We start from the raw sequence: 19,326 nt of genomic DNA on the forward strand, positions 1-19,326 counted from the left end.
CCTCCCACACATCTCCCGATGTCCCTGCTCTCAAATGTTGTGTTTGTGTGCTTCCCCTTCTCTCCCCATCTTGTCTTCCGCTCCCTCTTTTTATATATTTTGTTTGTGTGTTTGATTTGTTTGTGAAATAAATATTAGCTCTTTCACGCGCCTCGATTCTGTATACAAAAAAAACAACAACAACAAAAAAAAACTTCGTGGACAGGTTGGGTGTCTGATAAGGAAGAATCGATTCAATTTTGGTGAAGATCCAGATTCTGATCCGGCTAGTGGAGTTTTTAAAGTGATTTTTCACCATTGGGAGAGAGGGCCAAAAACGATACATAGCAGGATATCTCAAAACGTTATGGATGGATTTGGACGAAACTTCTTCGACAGTTTGGGTGTCTGAGAAGGAAGAATCGATTCAATTTTGGTGAAGATCCGGATTCGGCGAGTAGAATTCTTAAGTGAGTCTTCATCATTGGGAGATAGGGACAAAAACGATATATAGCAGAGATATCTCAAAAGGTTATGGATGGATTTGGACGAATCTTGGTGGACAGGTTGTCTGTGACAAAGACTAATCAATACGATTTTGGTTAAGATCTAAATATGGATTCGGATACAAGGGTTATTTAATTTTTAAGTCATTCTTCATCATTGAGAGATCGGGTGAAAAGCCATATATAACATGATATTTTAAAAAGTTGTGGATGAGTTATGACAAAACTAGCTGGATGAGTTTTTTAGGTGACAAGAACACGTCGATTAGATTTTGGTTCAGATCCGAATCCAGATCCGGCCTATCATTGGGATACAAAACAAACTGTTCAGCCTTGTGGAGGTATGCACTCTACTGAGTACTATTGTATGAAGATGATCCGTCGTTGGGTATCCACCTTTAAATCCTGCTCGCTCCTGTGCTCTATTGTTGTCCGGTTCAAGTGTGAGTTGATATTGATAATTTTGATGAGTGATTTCTAAATATTGGGGAGAACATTTCCGTGGCTATTCTCAGAGAGTCTGGAAGTTCATTCAGGCAGAAGGACAGGAACTGCAAGCAGCCATCGCTCTTCAGGATAGGTCTCCCATATCTACTGACCCTGATATTAACTCAGCCTGGGAATTCTTCCCTAGAAACCAGCTTTCTCTGATGCACAGATTCTTCCCATCTTGACTACAGTTATCTTACAATTCTTCCCACTCATTGTACACTGAATTATTTGGTGAGGCAGTTGCTTTAAAACAACTTGCCTTCTCTTCTTGGAAAGTAAAGTTGACTGAAGGCAATCTCAGCTCATTCCACAAAGCCCACAACAAGTGTGCGTTCACTCTCAGGAGAGCCAGGAAACAACATCTGTCCAACCTTAAGATTGAACATCCAAACTTGTCTCCCTCTTCTAAAACCTCGTGGTGCCTTGTTAAGTATGTCTCTGGAGTATGCTCCCGCTCCATAACTTCGCTCTCTTCAAATGGCACCAAAGCCGGCTCCACTCATGAGAAGGCTGAATTTCTCAATTCTGCGTTTGCTTAAAATATTGTGTCTACCACTACTCGTTCACTGAGCCCATTCGACCTAGACACACCCAACAACTTCGGGACGCTGTCTTTTGCACCCTCAACTCTGACTCTGCTCCTGTACCGCATGGCATCAGCTCACATATCCTAAAAACCTGCTCTACTGCTCTTGCAGATCCTCTCTCTGCTCTTTGTACCCCGTCATTTGCCCTAGGTCATCTAACATTTGCTTGGAATCAGTCAACATCACTGCATTGCATAAAATGTGCAAAAACCGATATCCTTAACTACAGACCTATTAGTTTACTTCCAATCATCAACAAGGTCTTGGATTCAATTATCGAGGTTGACATTCAATCCTTCATTTTCTACAACAGCCTCATGTCAAATCATCAATGCGGATTCAGGCCTGGTCACTCTACCTTGGAGAATCTGCCCCTACTCTCCCAATAGTCCTGCATGTCCGACATGAGATGTCAATAACAATGTCAGACATGACATGGACTTCCTCAATGCCAGACATGAGATCAGGGTGTCTCCCTGGACTTATCTCCTCGGGCGTTCGATACAGTCTGGTATCCTGCCGTGCTCTCCAAAGCCGATGACATCCAAGGCAATCTCAAACATGGCTTACTGACTTCCTCTTCTCTTGTAGCCACTGTTTGGCTCTCAACAGAATCCTTTCATCTCCTCTACCTATTAAGGGTGGAGTGCCCCAAAAGTATTGTTCTGGGCCAATTCCTATTCCTAATCTTCATCATCAATATCTCTGACTCTAGAAAATCCTGTTTATCCATTTGCAAACGATTCCACCCTCTCACTCTTTGAAAGGACCTTATGGAAACCCTCCCATCTACTTTCTTAACAGTCCACTTGAGGATGTTCAGGCACTTAAATTCCTGGGTCTCACTCTCAGCCTTAATCTTTCTTGCAAATCCCCATTTAAAAGTTGGCTTGCCAAAGCCAGTTGCCAAATGCGCATCCTGAATCGTACATAGTCCTTCCTTGGCACACCTGAACTCCTATCCTTGGCACACAGGTGTTCATCCACTATTTTTCGTTTTATTGTATTTTCATACTGTAATGTCGAGTTTGTCATAAAATTATTCCACGTGTTGAAATTATGTGATATCTCTGATAATCCTTCCATTTTCTTCTTTTAGGGCAAACATCTCAGCACGTACTCTCATGGCCCTCCGCTTGTAAGTTTTTAGGTTTCTCTTGTTCTCCAATATTTATTTCTATTTCTTCCATGTTGAAGTTTCTTATGTTCTTTTTTTTTTAGCTCACCTGGAACGAAGTTCCGGGGAGCTTATGGGATGGCGCGTTGTCCGTCCGTCAGTCCATCAGTCCGTAAACACTTGCAACTTCTTCTCTGAAACCGCTGAAGGGATTGTGACCAAACTTGGCACAAATGATATTTGTTGTGTTGTGACTAAAGTTTGTTCACGGCATTAAAAAATCGGGGACTAAGGGGGTTTACCGGGGTGAACGCCAGGGGTATTTCCCCTATGTTTGTATACATTGTAGAGGATCATAGAAGAGCTAATACTAGTACACTGAACGGATCTGGACACAACAGGACAAAAGGAACGGTTGAGAGGGGTTGGGGGTGTGGGGGGGGGGGGGGGGGGACACCAACAGCAGAATTGAAGGCCAAAGTAGAGGGAGACATGGATAAATAATGGGTGTGGCATTTGAAAATGACATTAATGTTGGCACAAGGTGGAAAACTGACACTTGTGGGCAGTCGTTATGCCCCTTAGTTGGGCATGCGGATTAGTAGTAGTAGTAGTAGTCATTTGAGAATATGCTTAAAGTAAACTGCTGCTACCAAACTGTATTGCAACAACCAAGAGAACTCCCTCATTATATTTATATACATTACTAACCAGTTCTAAGAGACAGAGGTTATGGGTGAGCGTGACTCAAAGAGTAAATATCAGAGCTCTCTGCTCAGATCATATTGAAAAATGCATTTGGAAACCAAGAGGGCTGATCAGGCCAATTTTTCCCCCTCCAATAATTCCTCACATGGTAAACATGTCTCAAGTCCAATGGGTCATGGTCTAATATGTATTCACTAACAACAACCAGTTGTTGAAAATAATTTGTTTCTCCATACATGATTTATTCAAAGCAGTTGTTATCGAATAGTTATTTTTAACACCCGCGTCGCAAGTCAGATCGGTATGTCAGGTTTCAGCAAAATAGTTTAAGAGGTGTAACAGATGGAAGATACAACTGAAAACAGGCAATTTGAAATTCCCATTGATACAGCCGCTGCAACGATTTGCTATTACGAATATTCATTCTGCCGTTTCACGCAGAAGTGCATCGGTCACTGCGTTGTCCTGTTAGTTAGAGTTCCCAACTGAACATCTGATTCATATGATGCTACAAACTCAAGTTCAAATCCAATATATCCAGATTTATAATTTGTATGTATATATTATAAAACAGAAGTGTCCGTCCAGAAACTACTCCCTCAGTTTTGGGGCTAGCCCCACCAAACCTTCTGTAGAACGTTTTGGGGTCCCATCGGATGTCGTAAGGTAGGTGTGAGGTTTCAAAAATTCCTCAATAAAATTATGATTTTGAATTACGATCATCAATAAGCTTCTCCAGAATCCGTAAGTGAACAGATTACGACAATTCGCTGGTTTGATAACATTATCGTTTTACATTATAGTTTGTCATATTAATACTATAGTATTATGTTTTGATTAGAATTATGCAGTTTGGAATGAAAATATAGAGATATTGAGTGTAAATGAATGAGGAAATGATGAAAATTGAGGATTTTAGGATTTTGAAAAAAAAGTGGTTGACCTTTGGCCTATGTTGACCTTTTGGCCTCTGCTGATCTCAAAAATAGTTGGTCGTTGAATTCAGTTTGCCGATATGTATATCCTATTCAAAATTTAAGTCAATCGGATGAAAATTGAGGATTTTAGAAATTTGAAAAAAGTGGTTGACCTTTGGCCTATGTTGACCTTTTGACCCCAACAATATATAGCATTTTGTCGGACCATGAACTCTACCATTGGGTAAAGTTTCGTGGAGATCGGTTTAAAATTGTGACCTGCAGGCAAGTATAAGTGAGCGGACAGACAAAGAAACACACACACACAAACACACAAACCGGCGCGATCAACATACTTGCAATTTTTTTTTTTGCCAAGTAACACACACACACACACACACACACACACACACACACACACACACACACACACACACACACACACACACACACACACACACACACACACACACACAAACAAACTGGAGTGATCAACATACTTGCAAAAAAAAAACCAAGTTGTTTTGCCAAGTAACAAACACAAACAAAAAACGCACACAAACTGGGGTGATCAACATACTTGCAAAAAAAATTCCCTTTTTTTGCCAAGTAAACAAACAGACAGGGGTAAAAACATAATCTCCATCCACCTTTGGTGGTGGAGGTTACAATGAAGCTCCTCCATGAGTCTTAGATCATTGCAAATAATACAGAACTTAAATGTGCCGCATTTTATTTGGGTTGTGCCATGCGCTTCAAATGCTGCAGTTTATTAACAGCTGTCAAAACGACGTGGAACTAAGACACATCGGAAAGGCGAGCGATCGGAGTCTGCGGCACTCGATTCGGGGAGAACCTGTATCCAATTCAACGATTGCAGCTGAACCGCCATAGCAGCGCACTTTCCCCAGGAGCCCCTTGTCCTAGCGATTAACCATTTCCCCATTCCCTCCTCCACAGTTCCCTGGCCACCTGCCCACTGGGCTGGACCCACAATGGACCCATTTTGACATCCCCACAACGTCTGTTCAAATGAGTTCAAATCAAAATAACCGGTTCGGAAAAGAGAACGCACACGAAGATACATTGACATCAGCAATTCCCTTACCTTAAAACTGATGAATGTGCAAGAAATATGTAATTACGTGTATGTTATTCTACTTCCTAAATGTCTGTTCGGCGTGTATAGTCATGATGGAAGGAAAGGGGTGAAGTAGGAAGTTGGGGTTGAGAGAGAGTTGGGAAATGGAGCGAATGGAAAGAGAATTAGAGGCTGTTCGAGAATGACATACAAATCACAGTTAATTTACATGACAGGTCATTTCGAGGCATTTTAATTTGATTTTATCCATTCTGGATCATTACAGTCATATAAGATTACATCCTAAATTTGCGTTCCCCTATTCATGGTTTGCCTTTCATAGCCAAAGATGGCCAGGCCATTCCACGTAACATGTGAATACCTGGGAATGTGAAATTGTTCATAGTGTTAAAGCTCATGTCCATGGAACAACAACCCTGAGATAGTAAGCAGTGCACCCTGGTGTCATGGAATTTCCGGGAAGATCAGACCACTTCCACAGTCCAACAAATTGTTGTGCAAAGATAATATGGAGAATCGTCATCCTCACCAACAACTAGGGATGGCAGACAAGTCTTTCGGCTTAACATCTTTCGGCTTAACATCTTTCGGCTTAACATCTTTCGGCTTAACATCTTCCGGCTTAACATCTTTCGGCTTAACATCTTTCCAATATGGGACTTTTCAAATGAAATATCAATGCCACCGAGGCCATTCGCGCATGCGCGTGTGTTTTCAGTGTCTCGCTTCCACTAACTGGAAGTGCCCTTCTGGAAACCTATTGATTTTGCTATAAAGCGGCCATAAACCTGCATTTGAATAAAACATTCAACTGTCAACCATGCGAAGGGAATTTCCTGATGGTCCCGATTACACTTGGAACATGTGGTGCCTGGATCATTAACTTCCATTTTTTGATAAACTCTTTTCCACATTCTCACGTTCATGCTTTAGTGTAACTGGCTGGCATCCCATGGATGAAGCGAATCCAATTACCGGCACATAGAAAGACCTACCCTGAATTCCTCAGCAAGTTTCATGTCCGTGTGTTTTACTGCTTGAGAACGCACAAAAGAAAATAGAATCCTCACGTCCGAATAAGGAAAACAAAGAGATGTTTCCAATTTCAGAACTGGGTATATTAGGGTTGATTGTTGAGGATTGTTAATGTTTTGGGAAGCGTTTTTCTTGCAGAAAATATACAATTGGTGAAAAATATTGTTCAACTGTTTCAAATACAAAAAGTATTGAAAGAGACGAAGACAACATCGCAAAAAGAAAAGCCTGCAGATGGTGGGTGGTTCGTGTGCAGCCAGCCGGCTGCTGGTGGCATCATTTTCAGTGCGCACGTTTGCCGCTGATGCAATGCCTCTCTTATAACCAGTGATCTGGTACTCATTTTGCCGACCTCGGGAGGATGACAGGCTGAGTCAACCCCATTTGGCGTTGATTCAATGGGATTCGAACTCAGGACCTTAGGATCCCAAGCCCGCCGCCCTAAACCAGTAGGCCAACACCAGGTATAACCTGTAGATAGGAGTGGGTAATGTCGGTGGGGATAGATAAAATCACAGTTAGAGGGATGTAAGAATGACCGCTGAAGTCCCCCGCCTGCCCGCACCACTCCCATAAACAACAATCTGCAGGCAGGAGAAAAGGGAGACGGAGGAAAAATACTTTGGGTTATCAACTTCGCATGCATGTACAAAAACATATGGATTGGCTAGAACTTGTAATGAATAATGTACCAAAGGGAATTTCTCACTCTAATCATGTCTGCTTCCCCTTCCTGACCCTAGCCTCTGCCAAATTCGATTTGAAAAAACTCAAAATGCCAGGCCTCGCTATTCGTGTTCAGTTCTTTTGGGCCTTTTGTGAATGGATAATCCACTGCTTCTCTTGCTTTTCCAAATTTGGAGAGCAGGTGGCATAAATTAACAGGTGATCCTGCTGCTCCTGTCTCCTCCCCTGTTTTCACATCACCCACTGTCATTTCATCAACTTAAAAAAACTATATCAGGAGGAAACTTTCACCTTTCACTGAAACAGATTTGATACACCAGTGAGATGTAACTGAAAAACAATCTCGACATAATAATATGATTTTTTTTTTTAATACAAAGTCGAGGCTCGTGGACAGGATGGATACAAAAGCAAACTCTGAGGAAGGAAAAACTGGAAGCTTGGAAAGAGATTGGCCTGGGAAGGGCTAACGGGGGTTTAAAAGATCATGGTTTTGGATTGGGGACGATCTGAGATGGTAGTGAACAGCTGTCTTGAAGACCTGGATGGAGGAATGAGATTGAAGAGAGTATGGAAGTTGGTTCCACATATGGGGTGGGGGAAAAAAGAAGAAATAATGAGTGGAGATTAGCAGTGATTCTGGATTTTTGGAGTTTCATGAGAAGGGGGGTTGCTGGTGGACCACACGTGCCTTGCAGAAACCTGGAGGGGCCAAAACATTGAAGGAGCAAAGGGTTGAAGACCAGAAAGGAGGTCGTGTGGTAAAAGACAGAGAAACCACCGACTTGTTGGCAGTGTGAAAGTGAATGAGATTTCATATGTTCCCTTACATGAACCTCATGCAGGAGGAGTGCAATAGGCCCATCAAAGCCTGTGCTAGTGTTGCCAGCCTATGGTTGTTTGCTCTATGCTTTTAAATGCTGAGCATCAAGCAAGGAAGCAGCAAGTACCATCTTTAAGTCTCTGGTATGACTTGAACGGAGTCGGATTGGAACCGCCGACTTGCCACGCTCAGAGCAGACACTCGAAGCATTACGCCACAGAGTCTGGTAATCAAAGAACTGTTTGCCAATGGAAGAATCTATAATCACCAAAGTTTTGAGAAACACGAAGCAGAAAAAGTTGAAATACAACAAACAAGGTGTTTTGCCGAAGAAGGAGTAATGGTTCAGAAAGGTTCCCTCTCTCCTATTCCCTTATCCACCCAGCCCAAATGCAAATGTGATGTTGGTACTTGGTTTGCCAGGTTGCTTGCCTCTCCTGATTTATTGCAGGTCTGTGTCGCCCTTTGCCCCTCTCTCAACTCCCCAAACCTCGTGAGGGAATATAAGATCCAAGAACGCATGGCCTGTCGTTCTTCATTACCGATTGCATATTCAACTCAGCCGGCTGATTGTATCATTAAAGAGGCGTACCTGTGCTGCAAATGCAGGGTTCCTAGACATGAAGGCAGGAACTTGTGATTTGTTCATGGTGTCAGCAATACCTCACCTAATCCTGGTCGAAAGACACCGTATGCTCTTTAGCATGCACCAACTAACTAAGGCGTGCAAACACCTGGTTGAACCTCCATCTGAGGAACGGTGCTCTTTGTGATGCAATGTCCATCAGGTGAAGCACCAAACTGGCAGTTTTATAGTTGGGATTGGAATCGAACACAGACTAGACAGCTCAAAGGTAAATGCTCTACCATCACATTGGAGACGGGCTGCGTTAATCCCTGAAAAAGGCCGCTCTGTGACTGAAACGTTGGACGCTCTGAGCCTTTTGTCCCTTTTTTGGCAAAAACAATTCTTGATTTGGCTTTGCTTTTGCATTTTCCACTATGAGGTTCTGCAATGTTTGGGATCATTGCGACTGAATGCATCCATACAAGTTACATTCCCCAATGAGGTAATACAGGCTTATGAACTCTTCATGCTTCTCAAAAACGATTCCTGCATGAGAAGAGCCAAATGGGTGATCGAATTGTCACCCTGAAAATGTCTTATCATGAACTGAATGTAGGACTAGAATGAAAGCATGAACTAGGTCGGCCGTGATCCCGATAATCTTGCTTGGATTTCCCTTGCCTTGCAATAGGACGAGAGGCCTAATACAGCACTACAACTAAAATATGCCACAAGACATTGCAGTACTTCACCTTCACCTCCAGCAGTCTGAACCTTTGGCGTGATGCATTCACGGTAAAATGATCTAAGATGTTTCTGTTTTTCACTAAACCATCCATTACTCTTAATTCCTCAGACTTACCACCTGGTTTCCCACTATCATGTTCTTCTTGTAAAGTCACTTAAAAGACCCTTCTTATTGTGTGTGTTGCAGAGTGAATATTGGTCATAACTGTTCCTCCTCATGTGATGTGGAAACCACATGATCCATCCAATGTGAGTGTGAAACATCCAACTGAGTGTAGTAGCTCAACTGAGCCAAATCTTTAATTGTTTCCCAATTAAGGTACTGTACACAAACATCTGGATGTTAAAAGGTGTACAGCTCCCTGTACAGTAAATATATGTTTAAGTAAAAATAAGATAAGACTATAAAATATACTATCATGGATCGGCTCGCTAAACTGGCCTCACCACATGTCGCTATGGAGGCACAGGCTTGTTTTAACTGAAGATAATGACTTGTACATGAGTTGCTATGTTGGCATGATTTACACCAATCATAATATTTGTGACATTACATTTTTATAAGTAATTTAAGTTGAAGATTTAGGTTGAAGAAAAAATATTTTAAAAATTCAAAAATCAATCCTTTGGCACATACACACCGGAGGGGTAGGTGCAGACTGGAAGTTTGGGACAATTTCACAAAATCTTCAGCAAGTAGTTTAGTGACTTGATGGGATGTGACAGACACAGCACAGATATAATATGTACCATATATTACATACTTGACCTCACCACAAGGTAATTCAAAACAACTCACAACAGTACACACCACATTATCAAAAACACCTCACCGCCACGTAATTATCAACTCCCGATGTGCAATTTAAAACACATCACATGTTGCTATAGAGACAGGCTTGTTTTAACTGAGGATTATGACTGTATGTGAGTTGCTATGTTGTCATGATTTACACCAATCATAATACAAACATTTATTTTGTACAAATTAATTTCTAATATACATGATATAACATTTTTATTAACAATTGAAATGGAAGTTTTAAGTAGATTTTTTATTTATTTATTTAAATTAGACTGGGACCTCAGTTGAGGTCCTCGGCATCATCTCATTTCGACCCTTCAACCTCGATACGGTCAGCTAAGGTGGGCCAGCAGTGGCACATGCACCTCCACATGCAGCAGCTACACCTGGATGCGTACATACCCCCACTCCCAGTCATTGAGAACACAGATTACAACAACAAAACCGCCTCCACTCCCAGAATCCACAGCCCCTCTCCACCCACTCACACACCAAAAAAACAACAAAAAACAACTGACCACCTACCCTTACAACATGCACCACTCAAACAAAAACACATTCGTGCAAAACCACAGACGCTCCTGCAACACACACACACACACACACACACACACACACACACACACACACACACACACACACACACACACACACACACACACACATCTCCATTTCTCTTCCGCTCAGTCACTACCCCTTTAGGCTGAAATGAATCACCACCCACAACCTCAACCTACACCGTTCGACATGCCTCCATAAACTTCCTCCATATCCAAAGTGAGCCTTTCAAGGCAACCTGGGCCACTTTGTCACACATCCTCCTTCTTTCTGTCCCACACACTCCAAGCCGAGCAAGAAATGCAGAAAAGGAATTGCCAATATACCCTCTACACCCAACCTCAAATGGCTGACAAGAAACTCACCAACCCTTCTCCCGACACTCTGCCTCCAGCTCACTGTACTTTACTCTCTTCCTCTCATGCACCTCCTCCATGTTCTCTTCACAAGGTACAGACAATTCCCCTAAGATGACCTGTCTTGTTGCATCTGACCAGATGACAATGTCAGGCCGCAACCTTGTCACACAGATCTCCTCTGAGAATACCAATTGTGGCTTTAGGTCTGCCACCACCTGCCAATCACAAGCATCGGACAGCCCTCTTGCTTTCCAACTCCTCCTCTTTCCACCTCTTACCACTTGGTCCTCTTTGACAAACAACACCTCTCCCCCATCAGTCTCCTTCTCCACTCTTCTCTCTCTCAATCTCAGCACCTCTTGTTGCACCATCTGCACTACCACCGCCAGCACCTGATCATGCCGCCACTTGTATCTTCCTGCTGTCAATGCACCATTCCCAAACCTCCACACAAAGAACATCTCTCCTGCAACAACCCCCACAATCTCAAGTTTAATGGTGATGGAAGCACATCATACGTTGCCCGCAACAGGAAACTAAACAATATTGGCTCCATCCTCCAAATCTCTTGCCACTTCAATGTCCTCACCCGCACACCTTCCCACCTTGTCCAAGCACCTTGCTGTGCCTGTCTGACTGCTTTTACATATCTCCCCTCCTCCTCCTTTCTTGTCAGCTCCCTCTCAACAATCTTCCTCCTCTCTTTCACACATGCCTTTCCCCATCGCTCATGCTTCATCCACCCCAAGCCATGCTTCCTGTGCTGTGCCATCCCCATGACCTCCTCCTGTTGCAACTGCTCCTCCATCTCATCTACCTCTGCTCTTGCAATCCACTTTCAACTTCCCTTCTTCTCTGGGAGAGCATTCTTTACCACTGCATCACTTGAATCCCGCAACATCATGAACTCCCGCACCCTCGCCACCTTAAACTCCTCGGTTAATGATGTCAAGGGAAACTGGAGTTTTCCACCCTGACCATAAAAGGCAATGTTCGTCAAACAGCGTGGCACTCCCAACCACCTCCTCACAAACCAGCTCATCACAACCTCCATCCTCTCTACATGCCCAATCGCAATATCATACATCATCAATGGCCACAATACTCGTGGCATCAATCCAAACTTCAAACACCATACCTTCAACTTACCTGGCAAACCACACCCATCAATCCTCTTCAAACCTCTCAAAAGCTTGTTTCTGACCTCCTCCACTCTTCCCACATCATTCAACTCCACTGTATACCATCTTCCCAAACTCTTCGCAGGGGCCTCTGTCAATGATGGAACCACCTCCCCTCCCAGCTCAAACCTGTGCGTGTTATCCACCACTCCTCATCTCACCACCACACTCCTCGACTTTCTTGCTTTAAATCCCATTCTTTCCCGCCGCATCAACCTTTCCAGTCGTCCCAGTACCTCTACTGCTGCATCACCGATTGTTGGACAACTGTCAGGTCATCCATGAATGTAAACATCGCTGGCAAACTCTGACCAGGGGCTAGCTCCACTTCTTTCCCATGTCCACTCACCGCACGTATCAATAACTCCATAAGCAGCACAAACAAAATAGGGGAGATGGTACATCCCATCGCCCATCGGGATCCCCACATTCAACTTCTGCCACTCTGTTACTTAGGACTGTGTCGCAAACCGCATCCAAAACTGATCATAATATGCCATCAAAAAATCCCTAAATCTCCGTGGCACCCTAAATAAATCCATGGCATACCTGATATATATATATAAACAAACAAACTTAAATCCATATATATACATATATATATATATATATATATATATATATATATATATATATGTATATGTATGTATATATATATATATATATATATATATATATATATATATATATATATATATATATACATACAACCTGTTTACCTGCTCACGTTCATTTAAGATCTTAATTTCTTAATTATCCATTTTATTTAACAGCCCCAATTACTGCCCCTTGTTGTTTGAAGGGGAAGGTTTTTAGTCCAAGTATTTCACGAACTGGCTGGCCAGGTCTGACATTTGAGGGTGGCAGGGATTTGTAATTTGATCGGAGTAAAGATAACTTGCTCACTCTTCATGAAAGACACCACGGGATGTTTAACATCCACCAACTTATGCTAGCTGATGGGACACCCAGCTTAACATCCATCCGAGGTACTTCGTGATAGAACCCACTGCCTGTGAAGCACAAATCCGACAGTTTATACTTGAGTCAGGAACCAAAGACAGACTAAACAAGTTAAAGGTGACTTGCAAAATATGGCATACATTGCATTTATGAATATCTTCACACAAATTGGTTAGATTACCGACCCAGCTATAAATGGTCATCCCGGTGTTTCACAGGCAGGGTGATTCATTACTGTGTGTTCCGTTCCTCGGATAGACATGATAACGACATCAACTTGAATTATTTCAAACCAATTTTCTTTCATTTATTCCTATTCACAATGTTGCTTGTGTAACTTCAGTCTAATTTGGTACTCTGTGTCATCAAATTGAATTGTCAACTGTTCACTCGTCTTTGAAATCACAGAGTCAGCCTTTGTGAGCATTCATCGATGTTAAGGTCAACTTAGTCATGGAGCAGAAAAACTGAGACAATTGCAACTCATTACAGTTTATTAAAAGAAGGGATTGTTAGAACACAAGTAGCACAGGGCCTTTTGTATGTTGAAAGGGATTAACAAAACATGTTTATGAAATGTATTCAAAGTGGAATGTGTTATTGATTTTATGGTGATATTGTATGAACAAGATATCGGTTTTAACCCAAGATGTGGATACAATGATGTAGCATAGCAATAGGATATGTTTGTGGTGAAAACAAACCAACACGAGTTGAAAATCCAAACCTTCCCTGTCGATCCCTAATCAGGACCAGAAAAAGGCGAACTGCAGAATGAGGAGTTGGCTGAGTTGTGATGGAAAAATGAAACACACCAAAACAGTCATTCTAATGTTATAGCGATGCAATGATGTTACACTTTGCTCTTCATGATTCTCATCTGAAATGGAAGCTGGAATGTTGGCCAAAACTTCAATTGTAAATTGGTAGAACCAGAGAGCGCATTGCAGTTTCTCGGCTATAACTTGATTGAGAAAAATGAATTTGAGGAATGGAAGGAAAGTAGAATGCTAAAGGTCGAGATAAAGCAGGTTATGGGAATGTGGGAGCGCGTGGCTGGGGATAGAGGAAGGGAATAACGTTCGAGGATGAAAAAAATATGGTTGATCGTTTTAAGGCCATTTTTCCCCGCTAGAGCGGGGGTTAGCCTTGCGGGCCCCAAGACCTCATGGTTTCCTTTTTGAGGCAATGTTTTCATTTGAGATAATATATTTGTTGATTTATTTTGTTTTTATTTGTTTTTAATGTTGATTTGAGATTTGTTTTTATTACCTTCGCAAAAGCGGAAGGTTATGTTTTGATCGCTGTGTATTTATTTGTATGTCTGTGTGTGTGTATGTTAATCGCATAACTCAAAAAGTATTCAACCGAATTGCATGAAATTTGGTGGGATGATTGGTTATTATACGGGACACATTTGATTAGATTTTGGGAAACAGATTTGCTCAAATTCTGACTATTTTTAACTCGATCGTATTTCACTCAAAGTTATGAGCGACTGAAGAAGAAGATGTCCATCCAGGACGTCATCACTATAACGCGATCTCCCGCGATCATTTCAACCTCAAAAAAAATTATAATTGCAGATTTGTCAAGAGATGAGGCATATTAACAAACGAATGAAACAGATTTGCTCAAATTCTGACTATTTTTAACTCGATCGTATTTCACTCAAAGTTATGAGCGACTGAAGAAGAGGATGTCCATCCAAGACGTCATCACTATAACGCGATCTCCCGCAATCATTTCAACCTCAAATGAAATTCAAATTGCAGATTTGTCAATCGGGGAGGCATATTAACAGACGAATGAAACAGATTTGCTCAAATTCTGATTTTTAAAAATCGATCGCATTTCACATAAAGTTTCACATCGCATACACTCCCATGCCAAGTACAGAACAGTAGCTGCGGCGAAGGTATGCGCTCTACCGAGTGCCCGGATTCTAGTTTGAGAATGTTTTTATTTTGTTTGAGAGGAGACAATATTATTTATTTTTAATATTTAGAATAGAATTTAAATATTTTTAGAAGAATATTCCTCTTTATTTATATATATATATATATTTAATATATTTATGTATTTATTTATTTATTTATTTAGAAGATTTAGAAGATTAGAATAGAATGTATAGAATATTATTAGAATATAATATTTAGAATATATTTATTTAGAATATTTTAGAAGAATATTTAGAAGAATATTTTTAGAAGAATTATACTTTAGAATTATAGAAGAATATTTTTAGAAGAAGAATATTTAATTAGAATAGAATTATATTTAGATTTAGAATTAGGATAGGCAATATATTTATTTGAGAGGAATATTGAGGAGAGAGACTTAGGTGATAAGTTGGGGAGTTATAAATTTTTTCGATTTTTTTTTTTACGTAATAAAGAGGTGCCCCAAAGACTCCACAGTTTGCCAGTAATTACTGGGGTCTCAGGCTGGCGGGATAGCTTAGACTTTGGAGGTAAGCAGACATGATTCTGAGTTGTCCAGCCTGGGTTTGAATCTCAGGACAGCTATAAACTGCCATCCTGGTGTTTTGTGTGCAGGCGCTCCCTCAATGTGTGCACTATCCCTCAGATGGATGGTAACCTGCGTGTCACGTCTGCTGGCATTCGTAAGTGGACGTTAAAGATATCATGGTGTCTTTTTGAAGAGTGGGCTAGTTATTGCAGGCACCATTATCAAATTACAACTTCCTGCCCTGACTGATTTCTGGAAAGGTAATGGCAAACGATGTAGCATAACCTTTGCCAGAAAACTGCCTCTTCAGCACCGACATTCTATAAAGAGTCTGGTGCACCTCACCTCAAACGTTGGTCTCTGCCAGTAATTACCATAATATTGGCAATTCATAATTTTGCCAGCGCATCACCACAAAGGCCTACTATTGTGAAAGGTGCTGTTGGTTTTGTTGGAATCTAACTTAAGACTGGATGGCTACTAAGTACGCACTTCATGAAGTGATGTCCTAGTGAAACAAATTCTGTGAGGATCAAGTAATATAAATGTGCACTTGAAAGGAAATGCATTGAGGGAGTTTGCGCTCGCCTTCCCAATGTGGTTGGGATAACAACTTGCAATCACCGGATCACACTTTCATAACTCTAGCAATTGAGCTCACCCATAACCCGAGCTGCTAGAACAAGAGTAGAGTCTATGGGCTGCAGATCTATTCTTTCTGCCATAAAAAATGAACATCATGTGACACAGATGAGGTACAATCCTCTCTGACAGAGATAAATGCTGAATAATCACATGCCCATTTCATTGCGACCTAATCATGTAATTCCACATTGTGGCAAACGTTTTCACATAAGGATCCAATGTGGAAGTACCAATCTCAATATCTGTTATGTCCAATCACTGCTTCGAGGTCCAGGAAGTGTGTTGGCAGCACTCTGGCCAGTTTGAATCTGATTAGGTAGATGGGTCATTACATGTGAATATATCAGTCATGAGCAGGAGTCATTATCCTGGAACACCACTTCTTGACACATCTCGTTGATCCAGTGGCCTAATAATGTCTTCTGAGGTCATAACAGATCCTCTCCTCAAGTTAAAGAGCCTTGCAACATGGCAAATGGAAGATCCTACTTGAAGGTGTCCAATGATGTGATTCCTCTCATTTTTTTTGACAGAAGCAGCATTCTAATGGATTGTAAAATAATGTAATCAGTGTTTTTTTTGGATGATCCAAATTCTGGTGTCTCAGAATGACTTTCAAATTTGCTCAGAATGCTTTGTGTCACCTCTGAAAACCCAAGGTTAAATGAGTTGCACATGCTGAACGGTTATTGAATGAGGCAATTATGTTACGTGGAAACTTGTAATCAGGTGTTCTGCACATCCCTCGTGTCAAAAAGGCACTTGGAATGAACGCTGGAACAGTACTTCAACAATTACATGATCAATTATACATATTCTGTTTGTTACGGTGGAGAGTATATATAACGGGCCCAACAAACTCCGATGTACCTTGTTAATTGATTTATTAAATATTACTCTCCGGTACATTATTAATTTCGCACAAATTACTTGGTCTAGTCACATGCATAAGCACATATGAATATCAGCATATATATAATTTTCTGCTTAAGTAACTACATTTTCTATCAGACAATGCAAATGCTTGCATGTTCAGTTGCATGTTGATTTGAGACCTTTATTCCCATAAAGACATTTCATGCCACTGTAGAAGCACATTTCTGGCCTCTGGTGGAGTGCCCGTGCTGGTAAAGTATGATTATGATCCCGAGGCATATCGAACTTTGAAAGACTGAAATTAGGGGGAAAATTGGAGATTCAGGATCAAACGGTTTGTTTCAGTAAATAACTAGAACAGCACTCGGTAGAGCGCATACCTCCGCCAGGCTGAACAGTTTATGTTTTGTATCTCACTGATAGGCTGGATCTGGACTCGGACCTGAACCAAAATCGAATCGGATTGTTCTTGTCACCTAACCAATTCATCCCCAAGTTTTGTCATTTACTTGTCCACAACTTTTTAAAATATACTATATATCGCTTTTCGCCCGATCCCTCAATGGTGAAAAATCACTTTAAAAATTGAATAATTCTCGTATCTGAATGCATATTCAGATCTTCACCAAAATCGTAATCAATTCCTCCTTATCACATACCCAAGCGGTCCACCAAGTTTTGTCCGAATCCGTCCACAACTTTTTGAGATATCCTGCTATGTATAATTTTTGGCCCTACCTCCCAATGGTGAAAAATAACAAAAATTATACTGGCCGGATCCAAATCCGGATCTTCCCCAAAATCCAAATATTTTGGCCTTGTCACATACGCTACCTCTCCGCCAAATTTAGTCCACAACTTTTTGAGATATATTTTCACAGACAGATAAACAGACAGACAGGGGTGAAAACATAACCTCCATCCCCCTTCGGTGGCAGAGGTAAAAATAAAGTAGCAAGTAGACCTCCCAAAAGTAAACAATCTTTCTACAAATCTTACAAATCTATGGTTGCTGCAAAAAGAGGGATTTTGCTTGCGAACCTGAAAGTACATGCAACGACCGTAAAGGTTGTCGGTAAGTCATGCATAACGTATCTTGCAGAGAGACTACCATCTGCGTTGTACTTTGCGTACACATCGGCCTAGTGGACTTCTAAAATGAATAAAACTACATCAAGCAAATCCTGCACTGACCTCTAGTGGAGCATTTATGTAAAAGGAGGTTTATGATAACATATAGAAGAATGCCAAACATACAATGGATTAATTGACTATTTCATTTAAAATTTATTTTCTGATAAACATTACATTATTTAACTTTAAAGTTTTCCGACCGTTGGCAAAAAATTGAGATGTCACACATTTCGATGTGTGAACCATAGGTGGACTTCCCTAACTGAACACTCAAAGATAAAAATTATCACGGTCACAATAAAACATACTAAACACATGAGCTGATAAACTAATCAACTACTTGAATTTGAAAAACTGTAAATGTCAAAAACTATAACAATGCACATATTTAAACATCAGACAAAATCTTCTTCTTCAAAATACTGACAACTCAAATAATGTACAATGTACTTACAATCAATAGTGCATCCTCCTATGACAGTGGGATGAAATCAGATGGGTGGTTTATGGGTATACCTCAAGCAGTACCAGGTATCCCTGAGAATGCAGGACCAACTCAGCGAAACATCGAACCAACGTAAGCAATTCATCAAAGGAAGAAGCCACCACTGAAAAGCCAATTTGGCTTAACTACCATACTTGGCAAAAGGAAATGGAAACATGAGATTGTTGAGTCTGTTACCAAGGAGATGCAGTAATAGCTAACATCGGTGGGCATCAAAGGGATAATCTTCAATTGCTAACATCATACCTGACACAGGTGAAGATAGTTGCGATCAGGAGTGTCGAGAAGCAGCACGGGCCCCGAGGCAACCAACTAAGGGGGCCCCCACCCCACCCTTTCTCTCTTTTATAACTTGTTAAGGACCTTTCTTGAAGGAAGATCCTAAATTAGAGCCGCAACGAGCTCATAAATAACGCAAAATCACAGCAGCCTTTTTAGCTCACAGTGCAAGTGTTGAAAAGTAAATAAATAAAGTATTAACAAATCTATTATACAAGTTGAAGTTGGTGCACCTCGTACATGTTGCAGAGTACGGAACATACAGTGCGGTCCAATTGTCC

General features: G+C 41.1%; 1 long non-coding RNA gene across 1 annotated transcript in view; it reads right to left on the minus strand.

The window, feature by feature from the left end:
• The window catches only part of LOC144892526 (uncharacterized), a 107,740-nt gene extending 88,717 nt beyond the window's left edge, over nt 1–19,023 (minus strand). The window contains exon 1 of the long non-coding RNA XR_013623728.1: nt 18,716–19,023. This is a non-coding gene — a long non-coding RNA (uncharacterized LOC144892526). The remainder of the gene's footprint in view (nt 1–18,715) is intronic.
• Nucleotides 19,024–19,326: the final 303 nt, after the last annotated feature.

Source organism: Myxine glutinosa, chromosome 6 (assembly GCF_964187855.1).
Source record: "Myxine glutinosa chromosome 6, kmMyxGlut1.1, whole genome shotgun sequence".
Classification (NCBI taxonomy): Eukaryota; Metazoa; Chordata; class Myxini; order Myxiniformes; family Myxinidae; genus Myxine; species Myxine glutinosa.